Source organism: Mesocricetus auratus, unplaced genomic scaffold, assembly GCF_017639785.1.
Source record: "Mesocricetus auratus isolate SY011 unplaced genomic scaffold, BCM_Maur_2.0 Super-Scaffold_100006, whole genome shotgun sequence".
NCBI classification, from domain to species: domain Eukaryota; kingdom Metazoa; phylum Chordata; class Mammalia; order Rodentia; family Cricetidae; genus Mesocricetus; species Mesocricetus auratus.
The window spans coordinates 5752172-5776411 of NW_024429190.1; the positions used below are offsets into that span (position 1 = coordinate 5752172).

At 41.9% G+C, this 24240-nt stretch overlaps 1 pseudogene; it reads left to right on the forward strand.

Annotated features, from left to right (window-relative positions):
• Positions 1-13976, forward strand: part of LOC101824472 — a 58267-nt pseudogene extending 44291 nt beyond the window's left edge.
• Positions 13977-24240: the final 10264 nt, after the last annotated feature.

Here is a 24240-nt window from a genome sequence, read left to right on the forward strand (position 1 = left end):
GGGGGAAGAAGGGGAGAGGAAGACATGAGGGAGCAGGAGACTGAGTTGGGGAGAATAGAAGAGAACAAGAAAACAGATACCTTAATAGAGGGACCCATTATAGGTTTAAAGAGAAATCTGGCACTAGGGAAATGTCCAGAGATCTACAAGGATGACCCCAACTTAGAATCTAAGCAAGAGTGGGGAGGCTACTATAAATGCCTTCTCCAATAATGAGATTGATGCCTACCTTATATGCCATCCTAGAACCTTCATCCAGCAACTGAAGTACTTGGAAACAGAGACCCACACCTAAGCACTTAGCCAAATTTCTGGAATCCAATTGTAGAGAGGGAGGTGTGATGAGCAAAGGGGACACGACCAGGCTGAGGAAACACACAGAAATAGCTGACCTGAACAATGGGGACCTCTTGGTCCCCAGACTGACAGCTGGGAATCCAGCTCAGGACTGAACCAGGCCCCCTGAGTGTGGTTGTCATTTAGGAAACCTGGGCAGTCTATGAGGTCTCTGGTATTGGAACAGTATCTATCTCTATTGTCTGAATGGACTTTGGAAGCCCATTCCCTACAGAGGGTTACTCCCTCAGTCTAGACACATGGGGGAGAGGCTAGGCCCTGCCCCAAATGCTGTGATAGACTTTGATAATCCCCTGTGGAAGGCCTCACATTCCATGAGGCATAGGGCTTGGTGGGGGGGGGGCTTGGGAGGATGGGATTGATATGTAAAATAAGATTGTTTCTAATTTAAATAAAAATATCTGGAAAGAAACAAAAAGATAAGCAGTAATTGTTAAATGTCACCAGGAACCATGATAGGAGTTTTATATACATCTGATTAATTCCCCAAAGATACTATATTACAGAATTATTAGAATACTTACTTCACAAATGAAAAAAATACATTTTGAAGTTTGAGAATATTTAATTAAATTTCAGGATATTAAATTTGCAAATAATGTTTAAAATTTGGTTGTTTTCAATCAGGAGTTCCCTTTCAATGTATCTTGAAATATTTTGGGGTTTTGATGTCAGGAATAAGGTTGGTTTCACTCAAAAAAAAAGAAAGAAAGAAAGAAAAGAAAAGAAAACAAAGTTGGAAAGATGGGAGGGAGGGTGGATCTGGAAAGAATTGGGAGGATGAATAAATATAATCAAAACACGTAATAAATTTGAAAGTCTCAAAGGAATAATATAAAAAATATTTTAAACAGCAAAATGATAAATCGACAAATATTGTAAGTAAAGTATGTAGGTTTTCCTTTTTTGTTTCTTTTTTCATTTTGTTTTGGTGCTAATTTTACTAAATATCTGCTCTGTGCTTTGTTTTATACACAGTTGGATAACTTCTTTTTTTAGTATTTTTACTTTTTAAATTTAAATTAGAAATAAGCTTGCTACACATATCAATCCCAGCTCCCTCTCCCTCCCCTCCTACCCAGCCTTCCAACCCCCCCAGCTGCCCACCAAACCCCCACTCCAATATCCAGGGAGGGTGAGGCCCTCCATGTGGGATCTCCAGGATCTGTCATTTCATTCGGAGCAGTGCCTAAGACCTTCCCCAATGTGTCCAGGCTGAGAGACCGTTCCTCGATGTGGGATGGGCTACCAAAGCCCATTTGTATGCCAGGGATAAATACTGATCTACTCACCAAGGCCCCATCAATTGCTGAGGCCTGTTCACTGATACCCAAATTTAGGGGGTCTGGATCAGTCCCATGCTGGCCTGTCACCCATCAGTATGGGGTCCAAGAGCTCCCCCTTGTTCAAATCAGCTGCCTCTGTGGTTTCACCAGCCTGGTCTTGACATCTTTGCTCATCACTTCTCCCTTTTTGCAAATGGTTTCCAGGAGTTCAGTTCAGTGTTTAGGTGTGGGTGTCTGCCTCTGCTTTCCATCAGTCACTGAATGAAGGCTCTAGGATGGTGTATAAGGTAGTCGTCAATCTCAATAGTGGTGAAGGGCACTTAAGGTAGTCTCTCCACTATTGCTTAGTTTGCCAGTTTGTGTTATCCTTGTTATCTCTGGAAATCTCACCAGTGCTAGCTAGATGTCTCCTCATACTTGACTCCCGCTATTATGGTATCTCTCATACTGTTCTCTATTCTTCTGCCTTCTCAACCTTCCTGCTACTCCATGTCCTCCATTCCCCACCTCTTCTCCTCTTCTTTTTTTTCCATCTGGCTTTCCGCTCTCCCCACACTGCCAATCCACTCAGGAGATCCAGTCCCATTCCCCTTCTCTGGTGTTCCATGCTTTTCTCCCTTAGGGACTTCCCTGTTTCCCAGACTCTCTGGTGGTGGAATTGTACCCTGACAATCTCCTGATCCATGTCTAAAATCCATATATGAGTGAGTACATACCAACCTTGTGTTTTAGTGACTGGGTTAACTCACTCAGGATGGTTTCTTCTAGTGCCAACATTTTGTCTGCAAATTTCAAGATCCCATTGTTTTTTCCCCATGAGTAGTACTCCACTGTGTAAATGTACCACATTTTCTCTATCCACTCTTCAGTTGAGGGACATCTAGGTTATTTCCAGTTTCTGGTTATTACAAATAATCCTGTTTTGAACATAGTGGAATAGACATCCTTGTTGTATGAATGTGAATCTTTTGGGTATATGCCTAGGAGTGGAATTGCTGGGTCTTGTGGTAGACTAATTCCCATTTTCCTGAGGAATCTCCATACTGATTTCTGAAGTGGCTGTATGAGTTGGCACTCCCACCAGCAGTAGATGAGTGTTCCCCATTCTCCAAATCCTCTCCATCATAAGCAATCATTGGTGTTTTGGATTTTAGCCATTCTGACAGGAATAAGATGGTATCTCAGAATTGTTTTGATTTCCATTTCCCTAATGGATAAGAATGTTGAGCACATTCTTAAGTGTCTATCAGCCATTTTAGACTCCTCTATTGAGAATTCTCTATGTAGATCTGTACCACACTTTTTAATTGGATATATTGATTTCTTTGTAAATTTTGGTCATGGTCCTCTTGTAAGATGTGGGGTTAATGAATATCTGTTCCCTCTCTGTGTGCTACCTTTTTGCCTTGTTCACTGTTTCTTTTGCTTTTCAGAAGCTTCTCAGTTTCAGGAGATTCAATTTATTAATTGTGGATCTCAGTGACTGTGTTACCAGTCATTTGTTCAGGAGGCGGTACCCTGTACTAATTTGTTCAAGGGTACCTCCCACTTTCTCTTCTAAGAGGTTCAGTGTGGCTGGATTGATGTTGAGGTTTTTGATCCATTTGGACTTAAGTTTTGTGCATGGCGAAGACATGCATCTATCCACGTTCTTCTACATGTCAGCATCCAGTTATGCCAGCATCATTTGTTAAAGTTTCTTTCTTTTCTCCATTGTATACTTTTAGCTTCTTTGTCAAAAATCATGTATTCATACAAGTGTGGGTTAACATCAGGATTTGAATTCAATTCCATTGGTATACCAGTCTATTTTTGTGCCAATCCCAAGTTGTTTTCAGCACTGTAACTCTATAATAGAGCTTTAAGTCAAGGATGGAGATGCCTCTGAATGTTCCTTTGTTGAACAGAGCTGTTTTGGCTATCCTGGGTCTTTTCCATATAAAGTTGAGAACTGTTCTTTCAAGGTCTGTGAAGAATTCTGGGATTTTGATAGGGATCGCATTGAATTTGTAGACTGTTTTTGGCAAGATTGCCAATTTTACTATGTTGATTGTACCTATCCAAGAACATAGGAGATCTTTCCATTTTCTGGTGTCTCCTTTAATTTCTGTCTTTAAAGTCTCAAAGTTCTTGCTATACAAGTCTTTCACTTGTTTGGTTAGGGTTACCCCAGAGTATTTTATGTTGTTTGTGGCAATTGTAAATGGTAATGTTTATGTGATTTCTTTCTCAGCCTTTTTATCATGTGTGTATAATAGGGCTACTGAAGTTTTTGAGTTGATCTTGTATCTTGCCACTTTGCTGAAGGTATTTATCAGCTGTAGGAGTTCCCTGGTAGAGGTTTTCCGGTCACATATTAACTGTCATATCATCTGCAAATAGTGAAAGTTTGACTTCTTCCTTTCCAATTTGTATCCCCTTGATCTACTTATGTTGTCTTATTGCTCTAGCTAGAGTATCAAGTACAATATTGAAGAGGTATGGAGAGAGGGGACACCCTTGTCATGTTCTTGATTGCAGAGGTATTGAGTTGAGTTTCTCTTCATTTAGTTTGATGTTAGCTGTTGGCATGCTGTAATAGCTTTTATTATGTTTAGGTATGTTCCTGATATCCCTGATCTTTCCAAGACCTTTATCATGAAGGGGTGGTGTAATTTTCGAAGGCTTTTTCAGAATCTAGTGGGATGATCATGTGATGTTTGTTTCTCAGCTTGTTTATATTGCTTGTTTAAATATTACATTGACAGATTTTCATATGTTGTAACATCCTTCAATCCCTGGAATGCAGTCTACTTAATCACGTTGGATGATTTTTCTGATGTGTTCTTGGATTCGATTTGACAGTATTTTATTGATTATTTTTTCATTAGTGTTCATGAAGGATATTGGTCTGAAGATCTCTTACTTAGATGTGTCTTTGTCTGGCTTGGATATCAAGGTTATTGAAACCTTGTAAAAAGAGTTTGGCAATGACTCCTCTGTTTCTATTGTGTAAAACAGTTTGAGGAGAAATGGTGTTAGCTATTCCTTGAATTTCTTGCAGAATTCTGCCCTGAGGCCCTCTGGCCCTGGGCTTATTTGGGTTGGGAGACTTTTGATGACTGGTTCTATTTCATTAGGGGTTATAGGTCTGTTGAAATTGCTTATCTGTTCTTGATTTAATTTTGGTAAGTTCTATCTATTCCAAAAATTATTGATTTCCTTAAAATTTTTGAATTTTTTGGAGTACAGGTTTTCAATGTATGACCTGATGATGAATTTCCTCATTGTCCATTGTTATGCCCCCCTTTTTTCTGATTTTGTTAATTAGCAAGTTCTCTCTCTGCCTTTTCATTAGTTTGGATAACGGTTTGTCTATCTTGTTGATTTTTTTCAAAGATCCAACTCTGTTTCATTGATTCTTTGTAATGTTTTCCTGGTTTCTACTTTATTGATTTCAGCCCTCTATTGGATTATTTCCTGGCATCTCCTCCTCCTGGGTAAGTTTGCTTCTTTTTGTTATATCATTTTGAGTTATGCTGTTAATTCTCTAGTGTGACTATTCTCCAGTTTCTTCTTGTGGACATTTAGTGCTATGAACTTTCCTCTTAGCATTGCTTTCAAAGTGTCCCATAAGTTTGGGTATGTTGTATCTTCATTCTCATTGAATTCCAGAAAGTTTTTTATTCCTTTTTTATTTCTTCCTTGATCCAGGGCTGGTACAATTGCACATTATTCAATTCTTCAACTTCCATGAGTTTGTAGGTTTTCTGTGATTCATGCTGTTGTTGAATTCTAACTTTAAAGCATGGTGGTCTGAGAAGATACAAGGAATTATTCCAATTTTTTGTACCTCTTGAAGTTTGCTATGTTGCCAAGTATGTGATCGAATTTTGAGAAGGTTCTGTGTGGCACTGAGAAGAAGGCATATTCTTTCGTGTTTGGATGAAATGTTCTATAGTTGTCTCTTAATCCCAATTGGGTCATAAGTTTTGTTAGTTCCTTTGTTTCTTTGCAAAGTTTTTGTCTGGAGGTCCTGTCTAGTAGTGACAGCAGAGTGTTGAAGTCTCCTAGATCCAGTGTGTGAGGTTTTATGTGTGATTTTAGCTTTAGTAATGTTGCTTTTATGAATGTGGGTGCCTCCATATTTGGGGCATAGATTTTCAGAACTGAGACTTCATCTTGATGGACTTTTCCTGTGAAGAAAAGGAAATACCCTTCTTCATCTCTTTTGATTCACTTTAATCTGAAGTTTAAGCTGTTAGATATTAAGATTGCTACACCAGCTTGTTTCTTGTCTCCATTATATTGGAAAATCTTTTCTCAATCCCTTGTTCTGAGGTCAATGTCTGTCTTTGACATTGAGATGTATTTCTTTTATGCAGCCTGTTAGCCTGTGTCTTTTTATAGGCAAGTTGAGACCATTGGCATTGAGGGTTATTAATAACCAATGATTGTTGATTCTTGTTTGCTTTGGATTCATTGGTGCTGGTCTTATTGTATGTGGTTTGCTCCCCTCCTGTTTTTTCTAGTGGTCTTTTGTAAAGTGGGATTATCTATTGCCTATGTTTTTGTGGGTGTAGTTATCTTCATTGGGTTGTAGTTTTCCTTTCAGTAATTTCTGTAGGGTTGTATTTGTGGATATGTATTGTTTAAATCTGGTTTTGTCATGGAATATCTTGTTTTCTCCATCTATAGTAGTTGAAAGCTTTGCTGGGTACAGTAGTCTGGGCTGGCATCCTTGTTCCCTTAGCATTTGTAGGACATCTATTCAAGACCTTCTCTCTTTCATAGTTTCCATTGAGAAGGAGTGTGTAATACAGATGGGTCTGCCTTCATATGCTACTTGGACGTTTTCTTTTGCTCTTCTTAATATTTTCTCTTTATTCTGTAAGTTTGTTGTTTTGATTATTATGTGATGAGGGGACATCTTTTTGTGGTTCATTCTATCTAGTGTTCTGTAAGCTTCTTGTACTTTCATAGGCATATTGTTCTTTAGGTTGGGTAAGTTTTCTTCTATGATTTTGTTGAATTTGTTTTCTGTACCTTTGAGCTGTATTTCTTCAACTTCTTCTATACCTATTATTCTTAGGTTTGGCCTCTTCATGTTATCCCATGTTTCCTGGAATATTTGTGTTAGGCATTTGTTAGACTTGAGATTTTCTTTGGTTGATGACTGTATATCCTCTAATGAGTCTTCAAAACCTGAAATTCTCTCTTTTATCCATTGGTTATACTTATATATGTGGCTCTTAATCATTTACCCAGTTTTTCTTTTTCCAGCATCCCCTCATTAGGTGTTTTTTTTATTGTTGCTCTTTCAGCTTTCAAGTCTTGACCTATTTGAGTTGTTTCCTTCCCTTGTTTGTTTGTTTATTTTTCCTTGGCTCTCTTTAGATTCTTTAAGAAATTGGTTTATTTCTTGAATCTTTTGGTTTGTTTTTTCTTCTATTTCTTTAAGGGATTTATTTCTATCCACTTAAAATAATTTTTAAGGTCTGTCTCTTCTGTGTCATCTGCATTATGCTTTTCAGGTCTTGCTGGCATGTTGTCTCTCTATTTTGCTGGAGTCATATTGGTCTTTCTAAATCTTATACTGTCATCTTCCCATCCCTTCTTCGAGTGAATGCTGGTGGGCTCTCTCTGTCTCCACTGGTATCCTGGTGGTGTATAAGGCCCAACACTTCAGCATCTGCAATTCAAATGGTGCGGCTTCTCCTGGTATTCTCCGTACTCAAGCATAGCTCAGTGGGCAGAGAGTGAGCCACATGTGTGGTATGGCAGGAATCCCATCCTTCCTGTCTGGACAGATCCACCACTCAATGTTAGCAGCAGGCCCAGGAAGATCTAGAGAGGGGTTAATGGGTGTGGGTTGTGGCAAAGGAGAACCCACACTGACCTGAAGCAGTGATCTCTATATTTTTATCTGCTTAACTCGTAAAATTGGATTATAACTTCTTTGCTTGGAAAATTATCTGCAACCAAATAATGTTTCAAAGCATGAGTTATTTGCTTGTATAAGTTGAGCTCTTAGCTTTCATTAGTTGACACAATACTCTTCCATTAGTTAACATAATATGTTTTCAAAATTGCACAATCTTGGGACATAGAGAGGGACAGAGCATATGCATGCTGATTAGAGAGTTGCACTCACAGTGCAGTTGGACCAGCCTGAGCTTTGTAAATTGGGACTTGAGGAAGAAGAATATTTCATGTTCACTGAGACTTGATGAGCAGGATGTCAGGACCAAGAAGGCCCATAAAAAGTGGCTTTCACTATCTGTCCCTGTGACTGTATGCATGTGAGTTTCTTAAACACTTCTGAAATACAATGTTTCCGGTAGGACATACCACAGCTGGTATTGATACAAGATTGAAAGTAGTACTGCAATGGAAAGTAAAGAAAGAGTGACAGTGACTCAGGTTCTGACTCTATCTGCTTCTACCACAGTTATGATCTTGAAGAACAAGAATAAAGCAAGATAGTTGGTCCACACTGAAGACAATGGTACTAAACACCAAAATGACCTGAGTCAGAGGAGAAGCAATGCTAGGACTTAGACTGATGACCAAGTGTGGAAGCTGAACCCTCTCAGGATGATGATCACAGTCACAGAGGAAACTGTTTTCAGTCAGCACCCCTGACCTGCAACAACAGAAGCTGTCTGAAACACCAAACAAGTTGGATGCAGAGGAAAATTGCATGCCAAAGCAGAAGGACTTTTTCCTACAAGGTGGCAGAATCAATATCACAGAAACTGTGAAAGGGACATCACTGCAGGCAGCAGATACAGACCTTCTGTGTCAGGCCACAATGAGAGCACTTGTTATGGATAAACTGTCCCTGACACTCTGCCAGTGCATTTCCACAGCAAGAAGTCCTGGGTGACCCAATATTCTTCTAGGATGCCCTCTATTACATTACCAGTGAAATGGGATGTGCTGACTGAGGGGTAGCACAGCCTTAAAGATGTTTTCCATCAGCTTTGTGTAAGTACAGTCTGATGTTTTCACATTGCCTGTAGACATACTTCTTGGAGAGTCTCTCTTTTGCTTGGTGACACATGATTTCAACTCGTTGAGTGTCACCAATTTCTTTTCCAAAATCAATCAGGCTCTACTTCCCTCTTCTATCTGCTTAGGGAACCTATGTTTTCAGCATTTCTTCCTTTTCCCTGATTTCTCTTTTTCCTCAGCACCACCAAACAAATTTGGACATTTTCTTGTTTTCTTTTAAGTCCTCTTCTCCTCTCAGAAGTGATCCTTGAGGCTTTGTGGCAGAATTTCATTTAGAGAAAGCTGGTGACCTAGCAAACTTCTTCCCAAGTTCAGGGATCTATCTCACTGGCTGAAAGACAGAAAGCAGCAGGGTTCTGAGCTGCTCCCTATGATTCTGTCAACACAGCACTTGTGACACCTGGTAACACAGCACTTGGGGCTAGGATGTCTGTCTGCTGCCATGAAGATGGGCAGGCTTCGGCAGGTGTCTTACATCACCTCATCCTCAGCTTTATTCCTCTGTAAACAGGAATGGTATCACTAGTCATTTGAATTTTTGAAAAAGTGTTATAAAAGACATCTAGCCATATGGTCAGTCACATGACTATCAATATTATATTACATTTGTCTTATCTTACTGCAATTTTGCTTCTTATGGACTTTTAAAATGTGTTAGTGAATACCACTTGCAATTAAATGTTATTGGCATCTTATGCCAAAGGAATCAGAATCTCATGGTTTACTTTGGCACCAGCTAAAGAGTAAGTGTGTTGCTTCTACCCCCTAGACTTCCCATTCCTTCCTTTCTAAATGAACCTGAGATTTCCAGCAATAGTTGGTTACGACCTTGGAGTCAGAGAGCAAATACATGGACTCAACATGACAAATGACCTAGGGTCACCGTGTTTTCTTCCTCCTCTGGGTCGGGGGTTTTATGTTTGTGCTGAGAGACACCAACTCTACATTTTTAGACCCCTAGCAACCAGCCCATCACAAAGTAACTTGTCCTTCTGCCCTCTCCTGAGAAACTGGTGACCTGAAGATAAACTTAAAAGATAACACTCCCTGATTCAGGAACTAGCTCACCACATTCCAACTAAATGTTTAACTGTACAAATCCCAAAGAATGCTTGCTTGAGATAGCCTATAACCTTCCCATTAAGACATGAGCTATCATTTAACTTCCTCATCCTTTATGGTGTTTACCTAACTTCCCCATCCTTTATGTTTGCCTAACTCCCCCATTCTTTATGGTTTTTCCCTTTAAAAAACCGCCAACTGCAGCTACTGGGGGTTGAACTCCTCTGCCCCTGTGAGGGTTAAGAGCTCGGCCCCAGTGCACTGGTTCCCCGAATAAACCTTGTGTGCCTGTATCAGGAATGGTCTCTCTTGAGTTATTGGAGTGTTGGCCTATTCTGATGCTTTAGTGAGGGTCTCCCCACTCTGGGAGTCTTTCAGTTGGAATCTCGTCCGGGATTTGTGACCACCCAAATTCTTGGGGACCCCTCTTGGAGGTAAGATTCTGTCTGCCGGCTGTGTCTGAATCTAGTACTTTCGGTTTGTAGTCATCTGCGCTCATGAGAACAATGATCTCCCTGTCTGGGATGGAGGGGAAGACATGTCAGGAAATAACCTAGGATGTCTGAGTGAAGTCTGGGGATGCCCAGAGATTTCCCTTCTGGGTGCCAAGGAGAGACTTTGTGTTCCCTCAGCCGTCTGATCCGTTTCCTCGTGTTGAAAGTCCCACAAAAGGTGGGCTCTGGTTTTGGCTTTCTCAGTCTTTCTTAGAGCTCTGTTTGTCTTCTTTTGTGTGACACTGTCAGTACTCCTCTTGGTCAGACTCTTGACCACTGGACAGAAATTAGAACTAGGGCATGCAACCTGTCTGTAGAAGTTAAGAAAGGACCTTGGAGAACTTTTTGTTCTTCAGAATGGCCAATATACAATGTTGGCTGGCCTCCAGAGGGTACACTTGAAATTACTGTGATTTCTGCCATTAAGAATATGGTTTTTCAGAAGGGACCAGGGCCTCACCCTGACCAAGGACCTTATATTTGTGTCTGGGAAGATCTGGCACAAGATCCTCCATCCTGTTTAAAACCTTGGGCCCAGAAAAGTAAGCCAGGCTCCCAAGTCCTGGTGCTCCATGATACAGAGAAAAAAATGAATGCAAAAATGGTGGAGTCTGAACCGCCAAATAAGACTCAACCCTCGGCTCCTCCTAATATATATCCTGAAACTGAGGAGCCTCCAGAATGGCCTAGTATCCCACCCCCTTATCCCCTCCTGATACCCCCTCAGAATCCTCAACAGGGTGCCGTTGGAGGAGTAGCAGAAAGACCGGCCACTGGGACCAGGAGCAGACATGCCCAGAGTCCCGAGCGGGCAGATTCAACTACAGCATTGCCTCTGCGTGTATATAGCCCCCTACCAGCAAATCCTGACCAGCTGCAATTACTCCAATATTGGCCCTTGTCTTCGGCCGGCCTCTACAATTGGAAATCTAACCATGTCCCTTTTTCAGAAAATCCCTCAAGCATTACAGGTCCGATGGAGTCCCTCATGTTCTCTCACCAGCCTACTTGGGACAATTGTCAACAGCTTTTGCAGGTTCTTTTCATCACCAAGGAAAGAGAGAGAATACTTTTGGAGGCGCGGAATAATGTGCCTAGAATCAATGGTCAACCAACTCAACTTCAGAATGAAATAGATACAGGCTTCCCCTTAAATCATCCTACCTGGGATGGCAACACAGCTGAAGGCAGGGAGTGACTGACAGTCTATCACCGGGCTCTGGTGGCAGGTCTCAAGGGAGCTGGCAGGTGTCCCACCAATTTGGCCAAGGTAAGGGAAACTCTACAAGGGGAGAAGGAACCCCCATCTGTGTTTTTAGAATGTCTCTTAGAGGCTTACAGGCATTATACTCCCTTTGATCCTACTTCCGAGACTCAGCAGGCAGCAATTGCTATGGCTTTTATTGAGCAGTCTGCCTCTGATATTAGGAGAAGGTTACAGAGCCTGAAAGGTCTGCAAACATTATCTTTGCAAGACCTAGTTAAGGAAGCAGAGAAAGTATAACATAAGAGAGAGACTGAGGAAGAGAAAAGAGAAAGAGAAAAGGAAGCCGAGGAGAGACAGGATAGATGACATAGAAGGCAAAAAAGAAACTTAACTAGGATTTTGGCCACAGTAGTAGGTGACAGGAAAGCTCATAGGAAGGAAGAAGGAACAAGGCAGACAGAGTACCTGGGAAATGCAGGGCCAAGGGGACCTGGGAACCCTGAAGGACCCCCTCTGCAGCCTTTAGATAAGGATCAATGTGCTTATTGTAAGGAAAAGGAACATTGGGCAAGGGACTGCCCCAAGAAGAAACACAAGACACCCAAGGTCCTCACCTTATAAGAAGATGATTAGGGGAGACGGGGCTCAGGGCCCCTCCCCGAGCCTAGGGTAACCCTAACTGTGGAGGGGACCCCTATGGGCTTCCTTGTTGACATTGGAGCAGAATTTTCAGTTTTAAAGAAACCATTGGGAGAATTTTTAAAAAAAAACATAGTAATTGGGGCCATTGGCCAGAAACCATATTCTTGGACCATCAACAGGAAAGTTGATCTGGGAAAAGGTCAAGTAACTTTCTCGTCATCCCTGAGTGCCCCACGCCACTACTGGAATGAGATTTGCTGTCTAAGCTAAAAGCCCAAATAAGCTTTTCCTCAGAAGGAACCAGAGTCAATTGGCAGACCCTTAAACTGGAGGAAGAATATAGATTACCTGAGCCCCCAGCCCTGCCAGGCAAGACATTGGGGGGAACATGGCTAGAGAGGTTCCCTAGAGCATGGGCATGGGAGAGGCCAAAAGGGTGCCCCCATCATTGTAAGCCTAAAGACTGATGCAACCCCCATTGGGGTACGACAATACCCTATGTGCAAGGAAGCCCAAGAGGGCATCAGACTTCAAATCCAAAGACTCCTGCAATTAGGTATTCTGGTTCCTTGCCAGTCTCCCTGGAACACTCCGTTGCTGCCAGTTAGGAGGCCAGGCACCAATGATTACTGGCCAGTACAAGATCTACGAGAAGTTAACAAAAGTGTGCAAGATATCCATCCTACTCTCCCTAACTCTTACAACCTGCTCAGTTCTCTCCCTCCTGACAGATGATGGTACACGGTTCTGGACTTGAAAGACATGTTCTTTTGCCTGAGACTACATCCTACAAGCCAGGCGATCTTTGCTTTTGAATGGAGAGACTAAGATTGAGGACAGGCTGGACAGCTGACTTGGACACATCTGCCTTAGGGATTCAAAAACTCCCCTACTTGTTTGATGAAGCCCTCCATTGAGATGTGGCTCCGTTCAGGTCAGAAAATCAAGTCACCCTGCTTCAATATGTTGATGATTTGCTCCTAGCTGCTATCACTGAGCAAGAGTGCAGACTGGGGACTGAGAGATTACTGACTTGAGCTAGGTGAGTTGGGGTACAGGGCTTCAGTAAAGAAAGCCCAGATTTGTCAGACAGAAGTAACTTATCTGGGATACACTCTTAAGAAGGGGAAGTGATGGATGACAGAAGCTAGGAAAAATACCATGACCCAAATCCCTATTCCTGTAACCCCAAAGCAAGTGAGAAAATTTCTAGGTACTTCAGGGTTTTGTAGACTCTGGAGTCCAGGTTTTGCCACCCTGGCAGCCCCACTCTACCCCATCACTAAGGAGACTAGGACTTTCTCATGGACCCTCAACCATCAGAAAGCCTTTGAAGAGATCAACAGGGATTTACTCAGTGCACCAGCCCTAGCCCTGCAGACCTGACAAAGCCATTCACTCTCTATGTAGATGAAAGGGCAGGAATAGGGCGAGGGGTCCTAACTCAGGCCTTGGGACCGTGGAAACAACCTGTGGCCTACCTGTCAAAGAAATTGGATCCTGTAGCCCTATGGAGTAGCTGAGACAGAAGATGGCAAATCTATACTACCCCAAGAGGAGGGACAACATTATTTCACCAATTTACGTCAACTAACTCATCTAGGGACAAAGAAGCTAAAAGACATCATACGTCACTCCGATTATTATGTCATGGGCCTCTTGGACATTGCTCAAAAAGTAGTTCAGAATTGCAAGGCCTGCGCCTTAACTAATGCTGGACATCACCTAGGCACCCCCGGCAAACGCCTCCTGGGAGACAGGCCAGGAGCATACTGGGAGGTCAATTTCACAGAAGTTAAACCAGCAAAATATAATAACAAATATTTATTAGTTTCCATAGATACCTTCTCAGAATGGGTAGAGGCTTTTCCTACAAAGAGGGAAACAGCCAACGTGGTAGCAAAGCAGATACTAGAGGAGATTTTCCCATGATTCGGCATCCCTAAGGTAATTGGATCAGACAATGGCCCTGCCTTCATTGCCCAGGTAGGTCAGGGACTGGCCACCCAACTGGTGATTAATGGGAGATTACATTGTGCTTATAGACCCCAGAGCTCAGGACAGGTAGAAAGAATAAATAGAACATTAAAAGAGACCTTGACTAAATTAACCTTAGAGACCAGTGGAAAGGACTAGACAGCCCTCCTGCCCTCCTGCCCTTTGCCTTGTTACAAGTACGGAACACCCCAGGGAAACTTAAACTCACACCATTCAAGCTCCACCATGGAGCCAGAAGCAGGAGGGGTACTTGATCCTGATGCCTCTTTCTCCCAACCCCTATTAGCTCATTTAAAGGCTCTTGAACTGGTCAGAAAGGACACCTGAGAACACCTAAAAGGAGCATATGAACTGGGAGCCACAGCTGTACAACATAGTTTCCTAGTGAGAGATTTTGTCCTGGTCCAGCGTCATTGATCAGGCAACCTCTAACCCAGATGGAAGGGACCCTACCTGGTGCTCCTGACAAGCCCCATCGCCATCATGGTTGATGGCATCCCAGCTTGGATCCATGCATCCCACGTCAAAGTGGCCCCTCCTGAAGCCCAAGATGACTCCTGCAAGCTGGAACAGACTGATGATCCTCTTAAGCTGCATTTATGTCATCTGCTCACCAGAGAAGAAGAGAAATCCCCATGCTCCTCAAGCATTAACCTGGCAGGTTCTATCACAAACTGGGGATGTAGTCTGGCCCACCTCTAAAGTTGCCTCCCTACCAAGTACTTGGTGGCCCTCTTTGTTTTCTGAAATCTGTGCCCTGATGGCAGGGTTAGACTTAAGGAACATTCCTGGGTTGACTCATGAAGAAATACCCTCAGAAGAGGTGCATTTATAAAAACGGTCCCTTCATCAAGGAACAGTTTCACAGGGCCAGCACCTTGCTGATTCCCCGGGATGTAAAGATAGATCTATGCAGAGAAGACTGCAGCAGACCTCCTTTTATGTTTGCCCTAGAGGTGGCAGATCTAGGTCGGAGACACAGATGTGGAAGACTGGGACATTTCTATTGCAAACAATGGGGACGTGAAACTACTAGAGATGCCCACTGGCATCCCACATCCCTATGGGACTTGATTATTGTCACTAGAAAAAACAAGGGCCTAGACTCCCTCAACATCACCTTCATAAAGCCAGGGAAGCAGTTTACTGCCTGGTCCAAGGGGCGAACCTGGGGTCTGAGGTTCTATATGTCAGGATCGGATAACCAGTTTTCGTTCCAGATTAGGCTCAAGATTGAGAGCCCTCCAGCAGTTCCCATAGGAACTGATTAGGTAACCTCAGAGCATGGACCTCCCCAATGGGTGCTACTATCGCCTCCTCCCCCCCATAAGGCCTGATTCCTCCGTTTCTGAGCCCCAACCCCATGGAATGATAATTCCCACTGCAGAAACCTTCACTCTGCCCCCTACCACTGGTGATAGACTCTTTAACCCGATTCAAGGGGGCTTTTCTAGCTTTAAATACTACCAATCCCAATGCTACCTCATCTTGCTGGCTTTGTCTTGCTGCTGGTCCTCCTTATTATGAAGGAACTGCCATCTCTGGTACTGTCACCTCTGTGGCAGATCCAAATCAGTGTTCCTGGGGCTCCCGAAGTAAGCTCACTGTTACTGAAGTCTCAGGCTCAGGATTATGCCTAGGGATAGTACGTTGCTCCCACCAGCACCTCTGCAACAGTTCCTCAACAGTTATGGTAACAGAGACCAACCCTTATCTGTTACCAAGTAACAATAGCTTGTGGGCATGTAGTACTGGGCTTACCCCTGTGTCTCTACTGTTGTGTTTAACCAATCAGGAGACTTTTATGTTATGGTTCAGCTGGTTCCTCATGTCTACTATCACCCTGAGGAGACAGTCATAGATGCCTATGATTATAACCAAAGAAGGGACAAGAGGGAACCGCTATCCCTCACCTTAGCAGTAATGTTGGGTTTGAGCATAGCAGCAGGAATTGGTACTGGGACTACAGCACTCATTAAGGAACCCCAAGACCTCCAACATGGCCTGAATACTCTGCAGGCTGCTATGACACAGGATATCAAAGTGCTAGAAAGCTCTGTCACTAAGTTAGAAGCATCTCTTGCCTCCCTCTCTGAGGTAGTTCTGCAGAATAGGAGAGGCTTAGGCCTGCTGTTCCTTAAAGAAGGGGGACTATGTGCTGCCCTTAAAGAAGAATGTTGTTTTTACATTGATCACTCTGGAGCAATCAGAGATTCCATGAGCAAGCTCAGAGAAAGATTAGAAAAACGCAAATGAGACTGGGAGGCCACACAAAACTGGTACGAGGGCTGGTTCAGCAGATTGTCATGGATGACGACTTTGCTTTCTGTCCTGATGTGTCCCTTACTGATCTTGCTTCTTTTACTGACTATAGGACCTTGCATAATTAATGGATTAATTGCTGTATTAGACAAAGAGTTAGTGCTGTACAGATTCTTATGCTACGCCAACAGTGTCAGAGATTAGAACAGGGCAATGCAGACTATATAGAGTCAGAAATTTAGTTTTGCAGTTCTATGATTAGAACTGCTTACTAAAAGAAGTGGGGAATGAGAGATGCCAACTCAACATCTTTAGACCCCTAGCAACTAGCCCATCACAGAGTAACTTGTCCTTCTGCCCTCTTCTAAGAAACCAGTGACCTCAAGATAAACTTAAAAGATAACACTCCCTGATTCAGGAACTAACTCACCACATTCCTGCTCAATGTTTAACTGTACAAAGCCCAAAGAATGCTTGCTTGAGATAACCTATAAACTTCCCATTAAGACATGAGCTATCATTTAACTTCCTCATCCTTTATGGTGTTTACCTATCTTCCCCATCCTTTATGATGTTTGCCTAACTCCCCCATTCTTTATGGTTTTTCCCTTTAAAAAACCGCCGACTGCAGCTACTGGGGGTCAAACTCCTCTGCCCCGTGAGGGTTACAAGCTCAGCCCCAGTGCACTGGTTCCCCGAATAAACCTCGTGTGCTTGCATCAAGAACGGTCTCTCTTGAATTATTGGTGTGTTGGCATATCTCAAGACTTGAGTGAGGGTCTCCCCACTCTGAGGGTCTTTCAGTGGCATGGGATGAACTTGGCTCCTTCCTCTAGATTCCATGCTTTCAAGAAAGACGGGAAGGCGGATTCTTCTCCACAAAAGGTGCCCACTGAAGGGTAGACAAAAGTGCATGCAAAAGATAGCAGAAGAAAAGCCGGTTCAGACCGGTTCAACCTTTTTCAGACTGATACGAACTGGTTCTTGAATGGTTCAGACATATTCAATCCAGTTCCAACTTGTTATGACTGGCTCAATCATATTCTTACCAGTTCAGATTGATTCCAACTGGTTCAGTAGAGTTTAGATCTGGATACAGATGAGATCCCAGTGAACTGCAGTTGTGCTTCTGTGTGATTTCGCAGAAGTCACAGTGTGAGATACTTCAGGGTTCAGCTTGATCATGTTTGGTTCATGTATTTAGCATTAAAGTAGATGGTTTGGCAACGCTATTTAGAGTAATTTCAGAAGAATTTCCACATGCTGCATGAAGTCTGTGCATTCTGATTCATGTGTACTAGAAGAGATCATGGACAATTATGACACCATCTGTGCTGCAACATGGCAGGTCGTAACAGAAGCAGTGATAATTTTTCCTAAAAGAGGGGAAGATGACATGTGTAACATCTTGATAGCAGAGCCTTGAATTTCAGAGTGGGACCTTGGTTCTTCTCTTCAGCTCACCACATCTCAGCAGTGCTAATACCTCACTGACTAATGTTTAGACTGTGTCTTGTGCACGAGAGTTTGTGAGCTCTATGTGCTTTCCAAAATGAAAACTGTGGGTGAGAAAAGCACCATCAGTCTCTAAAATACCTCCAAATCCTTCAGTCATATGCTTCTCTAACCATGACTTGTCAAGGAACCATGAACTACTGCTCCAATATTTGGAGTTCAGTAAGTGAACTTCAGTCTCAGAATAAATTCTCCTTGAAAAGCTTTTTTATGAGGCCAGCCTATGGGAAATTCAAGAGATACCCGACAGTCATATCTCCAGGATGCCCATACTGCATTTCATCAGAATGCAGAGTTTGTATGTACGTGGACTCTTCATCTTACCTAAATGAAGTTGCTGGAAAATCTCTATATTTGTGGTAGTGATGTTTCCAAATGAGGAAGGGTTACCACATAACCAGTATACATTTGCTTCGTTATATTTGAGTGAAGACACAAAAAGAACAGAGCTATTGAAAACTATCCAAGTCACAGTAACACTAGTGTTGCCAAAGCAGGTGTAAGCAGGAGTTTTTTTAGACCGATTGAGAGAGTGAGAGAGAAACACACACAAGCACATAAGCACACACAGAGAGACACACATACAGTCACACACACACACACACACACACACACACACACACTTAAAAGCCTTTAAAATTTTTTAAAATGAAGTTAAATATATTACCCCACATCTCAACACAATTTGAATAGAAAAATTCAACCAAATGGAGACTATTTGAGTTCATTTTCTCTAATCATCTTGGAAAAGGCACACCTCAGAAGTAAGAATTTGTAAACCAGCCTCATTTTTGTTTGTTTTTGGTTAGAAACAAACAAACAAAAAACCTTTCTGGCTCTCAGTTTCATTATCAGTCACCTGTGAAATAGGGCGATTATAGCTTTCTCTTAGAGGCTGTGAAATTCAATTGTCAAAGTATAAGTTTACCAGAATGTGAAGACGGTGTTGTACACAACAATCTGTAATATGATACTCTTTGATAAATAAAAAAAATGTCCCTAGAAATAGGATGGTGACATACAGGAAAACAGACACTTTGGAGGTGATTTTGAAGACTGACTTCACACAACAGTGGTGAGTGATTGGATGAGATAGTTATCAGCAGAAATGGGAGACTTAAATTCATTGCTTCTCTCTGGCAAAGTCAAGGATGTGAACAGAAGACAGCATGGTGTCCAGAATCTGTTTGGAAAGAAGACATGGAAAGATCTGTGGAGAGCTGGTGGTTGACCAAGTGCCTCTAACTTCATTTAATGAATAAATTAGCTTCAGGCAATAACATAGAAGCACTGCCAATTGTCTCTTAGGGAATTCAAGGTCAGAACTCTCTGTACTATCTGTGAAGGAAACGCTTTTATAGATAACCCAATAATACAAGGGACTCCACCACAGGAGCATGATGGATTAATTTTATTAAACCACACGAAGGTTATTTGTTTCATGCTGAATTTTTTCTGAGACCTGGGATATCTTAATAAATATTCTACACACCAGAAATCATCTTAACTCAGCATCTTAATAATTGTGTGTTCCAAACTGTGAAAGGCGGGTTTGTCATCTAGGGAGTATGGCTATTCACTGCAAGTATCAGCAGAGCCATCTAAAAAATGCAGATTATGAAGGCACACAGAGGCAGCTTTTGCTTATGGAAAATGTTGGAAAGTAGATGATAGGTGTGTAAAACTTAATGAAAAGGCTGGAAATAGTTTTCAATGAAAAAGGACCAAGTGCCAGTTAATTCAGTATACCAAATGAACAAAATAAAAATCACTGTCTTCTAACAATAGCTAAATGATAATCCCACAAAAATAAAGTCATAGGACTTGTTTCTCCTTTGAAGTTTCTTGTCACTTTACAGGATCAGGACTTAAAACTTTGTCTTTTAAATGCAAATTAATTATCTCACTTCAGTATCTCTTGAGACCATTTTAATAAACTTCCAAAATATCAGTTTGCATCAGCTGTCTCCTTTGAGCTTTCTCTTGGTCCCAGATTAATCTTCATCAATATGCCTCCTATTTTCTTGCTCAAACATACTTATAATATGTTGAGAAACTTATCTCAACAGGCAAGATCATCACCCAAAATATACCTTCTATTGCAATTTAGAATTAATTTCTCTAGAGTTGCATGTCTTCTCTAGACTGACTGGTCTCCTGATAATCACCATAGCAAGGGAAGACTCCCTTTGTTCAGAGATGTCATAGTTGTTAATTTTACCCCTTCTTCTGAAATTCAAAATTCTCCTTTCAAACTTTTTTCCTTTATTAAATTTAAATTAGAAACCAGCTTGTTTTACATTGTCAATCCCAGTTCCCTCTCCTTCCCCTCCTCCCCATCCCCCACATACCCCACTGAAGCACTATCCCATCCCATTTCTGCTTCCCAGGGAGAGTGAAGTCTTCCATGGGGGATCTTCAAAGTCTTTCATATCATTTGAAGTAGGGCCTAGACCCTCCTCCTTGTGTCTAGGCTGAGAGAGTAACCCTCTGTATGGAGTGGGCTCCCAAAGTCCATTCATACACTAGGAACAAATACTGATCTGCAACCAGAGGCACCAGGACTCCTAACACCCATGTTCAGGGAGTATGGGTTGGTCTTATGCTAGTTTCCCAGCTATAAATCTGCGGCACATGAGCTTCCCCTCATTCAAGTCAGCTGTTTCCATGGGTTTCTCCAGCCTGGTCTTGACCACTGTACTCATCAGTCTTCTCTCTCTGCAAATGGATTCTAGAAGTTCAGCTCAGTGTTTAGCGGTGGATCTCTGCTTCTGTTTCCATCAGGTACTAGATAAAGTCTCTAGGATAGCATATAGGGTAGTCGTGAATCTCATGGATTGTTGGTTAGTATCATACTTACAGATGTCTGGACATTTTCCTGGTGCCAGATTTCTACTTAAATCTATATTGGCTCCCTCTGTTGTGGTATCTCTTTTCTTGCTCTCCTCTATTCTTCCCCTGACCCAAACTTGCTGCTCCCTCACGTCCTACTCTTCCCTCCTTGTCTCCCTTTCTGTTTTCCCTAAATCCCTTCCTCTTCCCTCCATGCTCCCAAATTGCTCAGGAAATCCTGTCCTTTTCCCCTACTCCTGGGGAGCATGTATGTCTCTCTTAAGGTCCGTCTTGTTTTCTAGCTTCTCTGGCAGTGTGGATTGCAGGCTGGTAATACTGTGCTCTATGTTTAAAATCCATATATGATTGAATACATACGATGTTTGTTTCTTTGTGACTGTGTTACCTCACTCAGGATGGTTTCTACTTCCATCCATGTGCCTGCAAATTCAAGATTCCATTGATTTCTTTTTTTCTGCTGAGTAGTAATCTATTTCTTAATGCACCATATTTCTTTGCCCATTCTTCAGTTGAGGGGCATCTGGGTTGCTTCCATGTTCTGGCTATTAAAAATAATGCTGCTATGAACATAGTGGAACAGGTGTACTTGTTGTATGAATGTGCATCTTTTGGGTATAGGCCTAAGAGTGGGATTGCTGCATCTTGGGATAGACTGATTCCTATTTTCCCGAGGAACTGCCATACTGATTTGCAAAGTGGGTGTATGAGTTTGCACTCCCACCAGCAGTGGAGGCATGTTCCCCGTACTCTATATCCTCTCCAGCAAAAAATGTCATTGATGTTTTTGAGTTTAGCCATTCTGACAGTCATAAGATGGTATCTCAGGGTTGTTTTGATTTGCATTTCCCTGATGGCTAAGGATTTTGAACACTTTTGTAATTGTCTTCCAGCCATTTTAGATTCCTCTATTGAGAATTCTATGTTTAGCTCTGTACAATAATTTTTAATTGGATTATTTGGTATTTTGGTGACTAGCTTCTTTTTTTTTTTGTTCTTTTTTTTCTTGACTTTATTTTTTTATTTTTTTCACCTCATAATTTTTTATTTTAATTTTAAATGGCTTGTTTTACATGTCAATCCCAGTTCCCTCTCCCTCCCCTCCTCCCGCACCCTCTCACCATCCCCCCCATTCCCCCACCCTATTGCCAATTCCTTCCAAATAGGGTATATCTACAGTCTATCATTTCACTCAGGGTAGGGTCCTGGCACTTCCCTAAGAGTTCAGGCAGAGAGAGCAACCCTCTTTGTGTTATGGACACATGATATCTGTTAGTATTCAAGGGATAAACACTGATCCACTTCTCAGAACCCCATAGGTAGCCCAGGCCTCCTCATTGACTCTCACATTCAGGGGGTCTGGATTGGTCCCATGCTGGCCTCCCAGCTGTCAGTCTGGGGTCCAAGAACTCTCCCCTGTTCAGATCAGCTGTCTCTGCTGGTTTTGCCAGCCCATTCTTTGCCAATTTGCTCTTCGCTCCTCTCTCTCTGTCACTGGTTTCCTTGGATTCTGTTCAGTATTTAACTGTGGGTGTTTGCCTCTGCTTCCATCAGTCACTGGATGAAGGCTCCAGGATGGTTATAGACATCAAGTTCATTATCAGAAATGGGGCATTCGAGGTGGTCTCTACACTATTGCTTAGCTTGCCAATTGGTGTCATCCGTTTAGATCACTAGAGGTCACAATGGTGCCTGATCTGTCTTCTAATCTATGATTCCCTCTTCCCCTTATCCTACCCCCCCCAGTTGACCTTCCTGTTCCTCCAGGTCCTACTCTCTCTTCCACTTCTCCCCCTCTGTATTTCCCAGGTTCCCTTCCCCCCCACCCCTTGCCGTGTTCCCCATCTGTTCAGAGGATCTTGCCTCATTTCTCTTCTCTTGGGTACCATGTATATCTTTTAGGTTCTTTCCTGTTTCCCAGACTCTCTGTCAGTGGAAGTGCAGACTGGCACTATTCTGATCCATGTCTAAAATCCATATATGAGTGAGTACATACCATGTTTGTTGAGAAAGTGGAACATACCCTTGGGTAAATTGGTACAGGAGCCTGCTTCCAGAACATAACACCAGTAGCACAGACATTGAGATTGACATTTATTAAATGGGATCTCTTGAAACTGATAATTTCTGCAAGGCCAAGGATACAGTCAACAAGACAAAAATGTAGCCCACAGAATGGGAAAATATATTCAACAATCCTATATCTGACAGAGGGCTGATTTCCAAAATATACAAAGAACTCAAGAAGCTAGTCATTGAGGTAACACGTTCTCTCTCTGCATTTTGGTTAGTTTGGATAAAGGCTTGTCTGTCTTGTTCAATTTCTTGAAGAATCAACTATTTGCTTCATTGATTCTTTGTATTGTTTGCTGTGTTTCTACTTTATTGATTTCAGCCCTCAGTTTATTTCCTGTCATCTACTCCTCTTGGGTGAGTGTGCTTCTTTTTGTTCTAGAGCTTTCAGTGTAACTATTCTCCAGTTTCTTCATGTAAGTGTCCCATAAGTTTGGGTATTTTGTGTCTTCATTTTCATTGAATTCTAGGAAGTCTTTAATTTCTTTCCTTATTTCATCCTTGACCCAGGAATGGTACAATTGAGCCTTGTTCAATTTCCATGAGTTTGCAGGGTTTCTGCAGTTTGTCTTGTTGTTGAATTCTAACATTAAATATGGTGGTCTGATAAAATACACAGGGTTATTCCAAATTTTTATCTGTTGAGGTTGCAAGGTTTTTGAATATGTGGTCAATTTGAGAGTAGGTTCCATGTGGCACTGAAAAGAAGTTATATTCTTTTGTATTTGAATGGAATGTTTTATAGATATTTGTTAAACCCAAATGGATCACAACTTCCATTAGTTACTTTGTTTCTTTGTTAAGTTTCTGTCTGGTGGTCCTGTCCAGTGGTAAGAGTGGGGTGTGGAAGTCTCCCACTGTAACTGTGTGAGGTTTATGTGTGATTTGAATTTTAGTAATGTTTCTTTTTCAATGTGGATGCCTTTGCCTTTGGGGCATAGATGATCAGAATTGAGACTTCATTTTGATGGATTTCTCCTGTATTGAATATGAAATGACCTCCTTCATCTCTTTTTATTGATTTTAGTTTGAAGTCTAATTTGTTAGATAGTAGGATAACTACACCAGCTTGTTTCTTGGGTCCATTTGATTGGAAAATCTTATCCCAAATCTTTACTCTGAGCTAATGTCTGTCTTTGAAGTTAAGGTATGTTTCCTGTATGCAGCAGAAGGATGGATTCTGTCATCGTATCCATTCTGTTATCCTTTGTCTTTTTATAGGCAAGCTAAGACCATTAATATGAGTGAAATTAAGGAACACTGAGTGTTAGTTCTTGCTTGTTTTGTATTTGTTGTTGTTGTTGGTATTGTGTATGGGTTTACCTCCCTTTTTCATCTGACTTTTGGTAAAGTGGGATTATCTATTGCCTATGTTTTTGTGAGTGCAGTTATCTTCTTCAGGTTGTAGTTTTCCTTTCAGTAGTTTCTGTAGGGATGGATTAGTGTATGCGTATTTTTTAAATCTGGTTTTGTTGTGGAATATGTTGCTTTCTCCATC